Consider the following 10,222-nt stretch of genomic DNA (forward strand, 5'->3'; position numbering starts at 1 on the left):
TATAAATCTTGAATTCATCAGTGTCACGACCCAAACCGATGGGCCGCAATGGGCACCCGGTACCTTACTCAATCGAGTACCAACATAATGTATCCTTTAATGTTATACTATCATAGATAACTGAGCCGTAAGGCTACCTTGAAATAATTAGAATACAACATATGACACCAGCTACATAAGATATATGGGCCTATAATACCAAAATAACCACTCGTATACTGAACAAAGGCCGACAAGGCCATACATTCTTTTACGTACATGACATCTATCTACAAGCCTCTAAGAATACATAATTTTCATGAAGGTCGGGATAGAGTCCCGCCATACCCAACAGTGCACGTCTAAATTATACTAACCAAACAAGCAACTCCGAAGCAAATAGAGCGCACCAACATCTTCTGCTGAGCTGATAGCCTACTTGGAGGGCTCTCGACCTGTCTATCGGGACCTGCGGGCATGAAACGCAGCGTCCCCAGGCAAAAGGGACGTTAGTACGAATAATATACCGAGTATGTAAGGCACATAAATAAGTACATAACAGACATGGAAGAAATATGGAGTAAATGACTCAATCTTTAAGTTTGGAAAACTTTGTAAATCATGAAATACTTATAGTGTCATGCATATGCGTATGGATGTCATGTTGTACATAGGTACATGTTTCATAACATCATCAGCCTCTGAGGGAATCCTATCATATCATCTTGGCCACTGTGGGAAAAATCATTAACGTATACCAGCTAATCAGGTGGTGCGTATATAATGCCGTAACCTTTACCATATCCCATGTACATATAATATACATATATATATCTATATATATATATATATATATATGCGTATATAATGCCATCTGTTCATGGGGTCAATGTACATGAATGCAATGCATGAGAAGTACGTCAATAAAATCTTTCAGAGTGTCGTAAGACCATTTTGCCTTTGAATAATACCATGAAGTAAACTTTATCAACTTACGTATTTTCTGAGACCCATGAACAGATGATAGAATAATATGACACATGGGGAATCAAGAACATAAGCATCTCTAATATTTTTATGAATAGAGTCATGTATGGAAATTGTGCATTTGCACGTTTTGTTTGTGTCGTATAGATCATGCCAAAAGAAAGAAAGGATAGCCTTAAGATACCCGGAGTAGGAAATAAATCTGTATGATATTCTTGGGAAAGTTTGTATCGTGCTCTCTTAGAATCACAAAATCCCGTTACGATTACACAGTGTAACTTTGTATGAAAATTGGCCCAAACTCTGTCACTTTGCTAAAAGTTAATTCACATTTCTTCTGAATTATAAGTCTTAGAGATCCTTGGAATCTCATGTAAATTCAAAAATGGAGATATGATTCTTTTGTCTTTAAGACATATAATGTTTCTGTCTCTTGGAATCTCATGTAAATTCAAAAATGGAGATATGATTCTTATGTCTTTAAGACATATAATATTTCTCTTTTTCCAAAGTGATATATGACTCACTTTATAAGACTTGTCCAATTCCTACAATTTAGTCTTGACACCTATTTAAATTACTTACGAGTCATACAAGGGATGGAGGGGGGGCTACCACGTAAGTGGTCACAAGACTTATCCAAAGTCATCAACTTAATTCCTTAATCACTTCATTAATCCTACACTAGTCCAATAAATAATCAATTATCCACATAATTAAGAATTATCTCAAATACATAAAATGACACTTACCTTTAACATTTTATACATCTTATTATCATGGCCATGGAGTACCTTGTATGGTACTAGTCCATAAATACCAGGTATTTTAGCTCGGGCCATATTTTATCCCAAATGCCAAATTTTAACGGAATTCATTTTCTTCGATTTGCTTACCCTCTCATCTTCACGAATTTACTCATCACTTGTTTGAAATAGCGTAATCCTTATAATCTCCAAAAAAATCTTTTCCTTGGACTAATGTCAATTGCCTCACGACAAATTTAACGTACAATACTACAGGGTGCAACATCGTCGTAATTTAATACTGTGAAGCATAACATCATCGTAATATAATACTGCAGGGCATAACATCATCGTAATATAATACTGCAAGGTGTGACATCATTGTAATATAATACTGCAGGGAGTGATATCATTGTAATATAATACTGCGGGGTGTAATATCGACGTAATACTGCGGGGTGTAATATCGACGTAATATCGACGGGGCATAACACCATTCCCTCCTTTGGAACATTCGTCCTCGAGTGTTGACTGATGCACTTATTATTCTCATAACCCATAGCTCCTGCGAATACTTTAATATTCTCCTTTCCATTTAGGTAACTAGTCTTTGAATAAATCCCAAGGCCAGGGCATTCCCCCCCTTTAAGCCTCTTTTCACACCACGACTTTTAGTCGGAATACTTCTAATCTCGTAGCCGTTGATATCTTCTATCACGTAGCCTGTATGAATCTAACATTGTATGTGCACCTATGCAACGCTTCTCTCCCGTTTCCTCCAGCTCTTAGCCAATCTCTGGGCCTCACTTTGTGAACATATACAAAATTTTGTCAAGCTGTCCCTCTAGGTGTCATTAGCTTTACTACATCTAAGTAGGCCATATTATACCATAACTCTTACTTCGATTTATCGTTACTGAGGTCTGCGACCAAAATCCAGGTTACTTTCGCTGCTTATCCTATATGCATAAAGCGATGTCTTCTAATACTTCTTTATTACTGTTTATATTAAGGCTGATGGCCTAATCTCATCTTGTACTTTGTATCTTTTATCCATCCATTGTTGATTTACCTCAATGTTGATCTACAATCTTCCATTGATAACTTGAAACTTCTTATGTAATACATTGCCACTAGGGCTTATGTTGCATCGAGGAATATTTGAAGTGATTTTCCTGATCCACTTAGGGGCGATATTGTACTTCAATAATCATATTTTATAGCATCCCAGTGTGATTTACCTTACGTGGGTATTTTAATTCCATACAATTCATGAAATCCTCTTCAAATTATTACTCAATCGATGGCCCGAACGTCATCCTTTATCTATCACAATTACACCCTTATTCTACTACCAGGGCAGCATTTCACCTCTGCTACTACTCTTAGACTCCTTTTAGTTCATTTAGGCTATACTGAGCTTTCTATAACTTAGAGAAACCTGTAGCTCTTTTGTTTTCATGGGCTTAATCTTGAGGACTTATCCATTCTCATCACCTTCTCACTCGCCCTTTCTTATCCTTACTTCTGTCTTCCTAAAACCTTGTTGCTTTACCATACTTTAGCTTACATCCTACACATATCTATTTATATTACTCACAACTTTTCTTCAACTTGCTTGCACCATTCATTTCCTTGTGTTACTCTGGCACATCAAGCGAGACATTACATCGTCTCTAACTCTTCATTACTTTCTTAACTAGACCTCTCAGTACCTAGAAACAATAGGCTTGAAGATATGCCACTAACGACGCCGCTATCATTCCTGGATACTGAATCCTTACGCTTATAGCCTTCTATCCAAAGTCTGGACTAGTTACAACCTTCTGCATTTGAGTATCTTGTATGTTGTTCACTTTTACCTTACTTATCTTAAAGTCTCGCATCACATCTTCTATCTCCTTTATGACCTCCCTTCTATATAGGTATAATTCACATCCACAACTTGAACTTCTATTATAATAGTTGCACCTTCTTACATGATTTGATGAGAGCTTTATATTGACTTCTTATGAGGCTGATATTCTTCTAACTGGACCTCTGATATTAAGAGTGGCTCTGCAATGTTATCAATCACTATGTCTATAATTTTCTGGGTTCAATAATCAAACTCTTGATTTACTTAGTTGATGTAACTCTTTAGTTTCCTTATTCCTCTGATCAACCTTTATGTAGGCTTAAGCTGTCTTCCGATCTACGTCTCATGATGTTAGTTATTACTTTTAGCTTTTCATGGTGCTATGGAATATCCATGATACAATCCTTTAGCAGTTTAATCCTTTATTTATGAACCGGGCTCAATTCCTCCTTTTAACTTATACCAGAATCTTCTACGGCTGTATGATTGTCAACATATATGCTGCCTGGATAATACTCCGAACCCTTATGTGCGTTTATAATGTAACCAACTTTGGATCATTGATCGAATAATTCTTTTTTTTCCATCTTAGCTTTCTTTAAACGTAAGCAATTACTTTTTCTGGTCTTTCTGCCCCCTTGTTGTGTCCATACTTAGCTTATCTTAGTGCCCACACATATTGAAATTCCATAAAACTCATTTGATCTTGAATATCACTTCTAATTTTACTCCTTGTTCATTACCCACGGTAGGTGCCACTTTTTTAGGGAGTGCATACAATGTTATTTTGAGACTGCTGTTATAAGACCATTTCTTCTTTAGGTCACTGAGTTCAGGTTGCAATCTTCTTCCTTATTTTCCTTAACTAGTCTTCCATTGTAGTACTTAGGGAGGACTCTCTGACCCTTGTAAGTTGTAAGCTTATTTCATCTTATATTCGACATACCTTTTGATGTCCTCTCTTGCCTATAATTATCCCTAGTTACTTACCTCCATGCCCTTGTTCTTGAAAGGTTGTGTGATGACCCAGCCGGTCATCTTAATAATTAATGCCCCGATCCCCTAATAACTGCTTTCCCCATGTTTGTTTCTGCTATTGTGAGTTGCAGGGAAGAATTATTTGGCGTTTCCGAGAGTTTTGGGACACTTAGTTCCTAAATGAGAGCTTAAGTTTCGAAAATTTGACCATAGTCGGAATAGTGTGAAGACAACCTCAGAATGGAATTCTAATGGTTCCATTAGCTCTGTTGGGTGATTTCAGGTTTAGGAGCATGTTCGGATTGTGTTTTGGAGGTCCGTAGCTAATTTAGGCTTGAAATGTTGAAAGTCGAATTTTTGAAGTTTCCAGTTCGATAGTAAAATTTTGATCCAAGGGTCGGAATGGAATTCCAAAAATTGGAGGAGCTTTGTAGGGTTGAATGTGACGTGTGTGCAAAATTGCAGGTCATTCGGACGAGGTTTGATAGGCTTTTTGATCGAAAGAGTATTTTGAGAGTTTTTGAAGTTCTTAGGCTTGAATGCGATGCTAAATTGGTGTTTTGATGTTGTTTTTAGCGTTCCGAAGGGTGGAACAAGTTTGAATGATGTTTTAGGATTGGTTGACATGTTGGTTTGAGGTCCCAAGGGTCTTGGATGAGTTTCGGGTGTTTAACGGAAATTGAATTGGACTTAGGAAGAATTTGAATTTGCTGAACCTGTCATAACCGTACCTACGTGTGTGGGACCGCAGTTGCGGATGGGTTTCCGCAAATGCGATACCAAAGATGCAGCCAAGTGATTGCAGAAGCAAACCCAACCCGTTAAGTGATTTTTGTACATGCGATGCCTTCTTCCGCATGTGCGGGACCGTAGGTGCGGTAATCGCTGGGCATAAATATAAAATTTTGAGGGTTTAGTTCAAAACTTGGAAAAATTGAATTGGAGCTCGGAGTAGGGCGATTTTGTGGGGTTTTTGAAGAGAAGATCATTGGGTAACAATTCCTTATCCCTTTCTAGTTGTATTCCACTAATTTATTGTTGGTTTTATCATTTAATTTCGGATTAGAGATGAAAATTGAGAAAAATTGGAAGAAAGTTCTTAGACCTAGAATTCGAATTTTGATTGGGAATTTGACCTTGGATTTGGATAATTTTGGTATGCATTAACTCGTAAGAGTATGAGAATTCTGAAAATATAAATTTTACCTGATTCCGAGACATGGGCCCGAGGGGCGTTTTGGTCATTTTACCTAATTTCGCGCATTAGCTTAGAATTTCTTTGTAGAATCAGTTACTTGAAGTGTTATTTACATTATGTAATTGAATTGAATAGATTTGGGCCATTTGGAGTCGAGTACTTGTGGCAAGAACGTGGTTTCGGGTTGACTTTGAGCCGATTCGAGGTAAGTGGCTTGCCTAACCTTGTGTGGGGGACATTCCCCTTAGGATTTGGTATTGTGGTAATTGAAATGCCTTGTAAGTGAGGTAACAAGTGCGTATTTGTGCTAATTGTAGAAAATCCTGTTTTCACTTAAGTAGCTTTAATTGTGTTTTCCTTTCCTGCTTACGCTACTTGAAATTTAAGTCTACTGTTAGCTTAGAAAAAACATGTTTAATTTACTTAATTGCTTTATTGTTTAAACTACCGTAATTGTATTATGTGAAGCATGTTAGGTTAGAATTACCTATTTTACTTTGGTACGGAATTGAGTTTAATTGAGTATTTCTTGTGTTATTGATGTGTGTTTTACTTTGGGACTACGGGACGACATCCCGGGAGATCTCCTATACGTATTTTATGATTTAAGCTGAGGTGCAGGATACCGAGATATCCCCAGCACGTATAATGAGGATACCAAGAGATCGTCGGGATGCCAAGAGATCCCTAGCATATAGTGAGGATACTAAGAGATCCTCGGGATACCCAGAGATCCCTGTTATATATTGAGGGTACTAAGAGATCCTCGGGATACTGAGAGATCCCTGGTTATTATCTTTGTGAAGAGTGGTATTCCTAGTGATTGTTTTTGCCTCTGTTTCAGTTGTAGTTATCCTTATTATCTTGTATTGATTCTTATTGTTATCTTTCAACTATACTGCTTTAGCTTATACTGTCGCATCTTATATTTCATTTAATCTCAGTAGGGCCCTGACCTTCCTCGTCACTACCCGATCGAGGTTAGGCTTGGTACTTACTCAGTACCGTTGTGGTGTACTCATGCCCTTTCTATGCATGTTTTTCATGTGCAGATCCAGGTACCTCCACTCAGACTTATCATGCTTGAGACGATGTGTTTGTAGAGACTCCGAGGTGTATCTGCCTTGTCCGCAGACCGAAGAGTCCCTTTCTACTCTCCCTTTTGTATTAGCCCTTCTGTACTTTGTGTCTTTCATAGATATTCTAGAGTTAGATGGTTGTAGACTTCTAAAAGCTTGTGATCATGGGATTCCGGGTTTTGGGAAATGTTGTCAGTTTTCGAGAGTTGATATTGTGTATGTCGAGCGGCACTTTTAAACACGGTTTTATTTCACTATTTCGATTTTTAATTATTTCTTCCGCAAATTTTGTCTATTTTCCGCATTGTTAGGCTTACCTAGTCATAGAGACTAGGTTCCATCACGATGGTTCACAGAGGGCGAACCGGGGTCGTGACAGGTTGTTTCTGAGCTAATATTTTGATTGTCTCCCCATTGGCACTCTCTTTTATTCTCGTAATGTTCATACGGTACCTATAACTACCCCGACTCCTATATGAATATATCTCAAGTGTTACAATGACATTAGGGTTCACTATGTTTATCTTGCACGATCTGTTGATTTGTCTGTGTCTTCTGGTCTAGCCATAACTAGGCTCTTGTTAAATCAGCTACTAACTATTTGTTAGCCCATTCTCATATCAATATTCTGCGTAATGTTTCTTGGGTTATTTTCTTTGTCTTAACTTACCTCTCGCACTGGTTCCTTATTTATCAATAACATCCTAGGTAAGAACCCTTACTTCCTTTCCTTAACATCGTGCTTGCATAATGTTCTCGAATCGTAGCATATCAGTAGGATTTAGATAAGTGCAATCTCATCCCTTTCTCATTTTGATTGCATTCTTCCTTTATCATTCCATAATTACTAGAACCACTTAATTCTGAATTAGTGCCACGTCACTCCATATTCCCCCCTTTAGGAGAGTACTAAGATTTAGTGCTATGATTAATCTATGTATAGATGTTTTACCTCTTTATCTTTGGCACCTTTTCACATCATCGATGATCCTTACTCGCCTTGTAAAATCCTTATTTACCAAGGATAGAAAATTTCCTTACTTGTACGGGTGAAACATAGTGTAACTGGCACATGGAGTCCCTTAGGCTTAACTTTGCTCACATTGCTTGCTTTAGGGAGTGTCTTCCTGAATGACCATTCTCTGAATTTCTCATGAATCTTCTTCTGTTGTCCATTGTATTATCGCCGGAACATAATATGAAATTCTCATGATGATAACTATTATCCAATCACTCAGTCCTTAATCACCTTTAGTTTATCTTGTTCACCAGCCCATATTGATTTCTATTATTCTGGGTCTAACTTTTTCTTCTAGTAATCACGTTAGAGTCACAAAAATATTTCTCGAAATGAGGGTATGAGTGTATGGCCTTTACTCTTTTGTGGCCTCAAGGCCTGTCACCTCTCGTGTTTTTCTTCTTGAGTATGGACTCTTTAATATTGTCATCTTTTTGATCTACCACTGTCATCCATGTACCACATTTTATTCATACTGTTTCATTAACTCTCTTCTTATTTTCCCGCTAACATTTATGCCTATAACTTTATTCCAAAAACTCGAACAAGACATTCTTTCGCTTATAGCCCCTCTTGCTCCATCCATTGGCTCTGCGAATTGCCTAACATTCTCTTTCTACCGGGGATGGGAGCCACACTAAGGTAATATTTATCCCTTCTAGGCTTCCAGTGCTCATCTTTGTAATACTCATATCTAGTTGTACTATTTTAGGGTGCACAATTGAGGTGTCTCACAAGGAGATCCATTATCACGTTTGCACTATCCTTCAGAAATGTCAACTAACTCTACCAATCCATCCACTATTTTGGATTACTCTATCCCCAGCCGGATCCTGATAACTCGTCCTTCTCTTAAACTATGTCTGTTAGCTTTCATAGGACATAACTGAGATCGGTGTGGCTGATTGTACATACATCTGTCACTGTTGAAGGTAACTCAAAATGCTTATATCTCTCTTCCTAAATGGTAAATAATGATAATCTTTATTAACTGGGTATCTCGTACCCTTCTTCATCTTGCTTCTTTTACTTCTTGAAACTTGTATTTATCTTTTAATTCTCTCATTGACTTTCACCATAAAGTGGACAGGTATTCTTGCCTCAAGACTCCTTATCACGAGGCTTACACCTTTCAGTACGCACATGATCTGCTGAAGACCTCAGTAAGCATGATGCCAAATCGAGTTCCTCTGACTCGACTCTTCCATAGCCATGTCTTTTACCAACCGTCTTTTTGGATGTAGGCATTGTCGTATTATGAAAAAAATAGAGTTTAGGAATTACAACTGAGTTCTACCACACGATCTAGAGTAAGAAGAAAGAGTGATAGTACTAAATGCCCTGTAGCCTCCTACTTATAAGTGTGGTGCACGACACACCCATAAAAAAGACTCTACTAGACACGGCTTGTATATTCCCTAGGACAGAACTACTCTGATACCACTTTTGTCAGGACCCAAACCGATGGGCCGCAACGGGCACCCGGTACCTTACTCAACCGAGTACCAACATAATATATCTTTTATGTCATGCTATCATAGATAACTGAGCCGTAAGGCTGCCTTGAGATAAGTAGAATACAACATGTGAAACCAGCTAATACATAAGACATACGGGCCTATAATACCAAAATAACCACTCGTATACTGAACATAGGCCGACAAAGCCATACAATCTTTTACATATATGACATTTGTCTACAAGCCTCTAAGAATACATAATTTTCATAAAGTTCAGGACATAGTTCCGCCATACCCAACAATACACGTCTAAACCATACTGACCAAACAAGCAACTCTGAAGCAAATGGAGCGCACCAACATCTTCCGCTGAGCTGATAGCCTACTTGGAGGGCTCTCGACCTGTCTATCGGGACCTGCAGGCATGAAACGCAGCTTCCTCATACAAAAGGGACATCAGTACGAATATTGTACCAAGTATATAAGGCACATAAATAAGTACATAACAGACATGGAAGAAATATGGAGTAAATGACTCAACCTGTAAGTTTGGAAAACTTTGTAAATCATGAAATACTTATTGTGTCATGCATATGCGTATGAATGTCATGTTGGTCATATGTACATGTTTCATAACATCATCAGCCTCTGAGGGCATCCCATCATATCATCTTGGACACTGTGGGCAAATCATCAACGTATACCAGTTGATCAGGTGGTGGTACATATATAATGCCGTAAACTTTTCCCATATCCCATATACATATATACGCGTATATAACGCCATCTGGTCATGGGTCAATGTACATGAATGCAATGCATGAGAAGTACATCAATAAAATCTTTTGGAGTGTCATAAGACCTTTTTACCTTTGAATAATACCATGAAGTAAACTTTATCAACTTACATATTTTCTGA

This window comes from Nicotiana tabacum, chromosome 1 (genome assembly GCF_000715075.1).
Source record: "Nicotiana tabacum cultivar K326 chromosome 1, ASM71507v2, whole genome shotgun sequence".
Taxonomy (NCBI): domain Eukaryota; kingdom Viridiplantae; phylum Streptophyta; class Magnoliopsida; order Solanales; family Solanaceae; genus Nicotiana; species Nicotiana tabacum.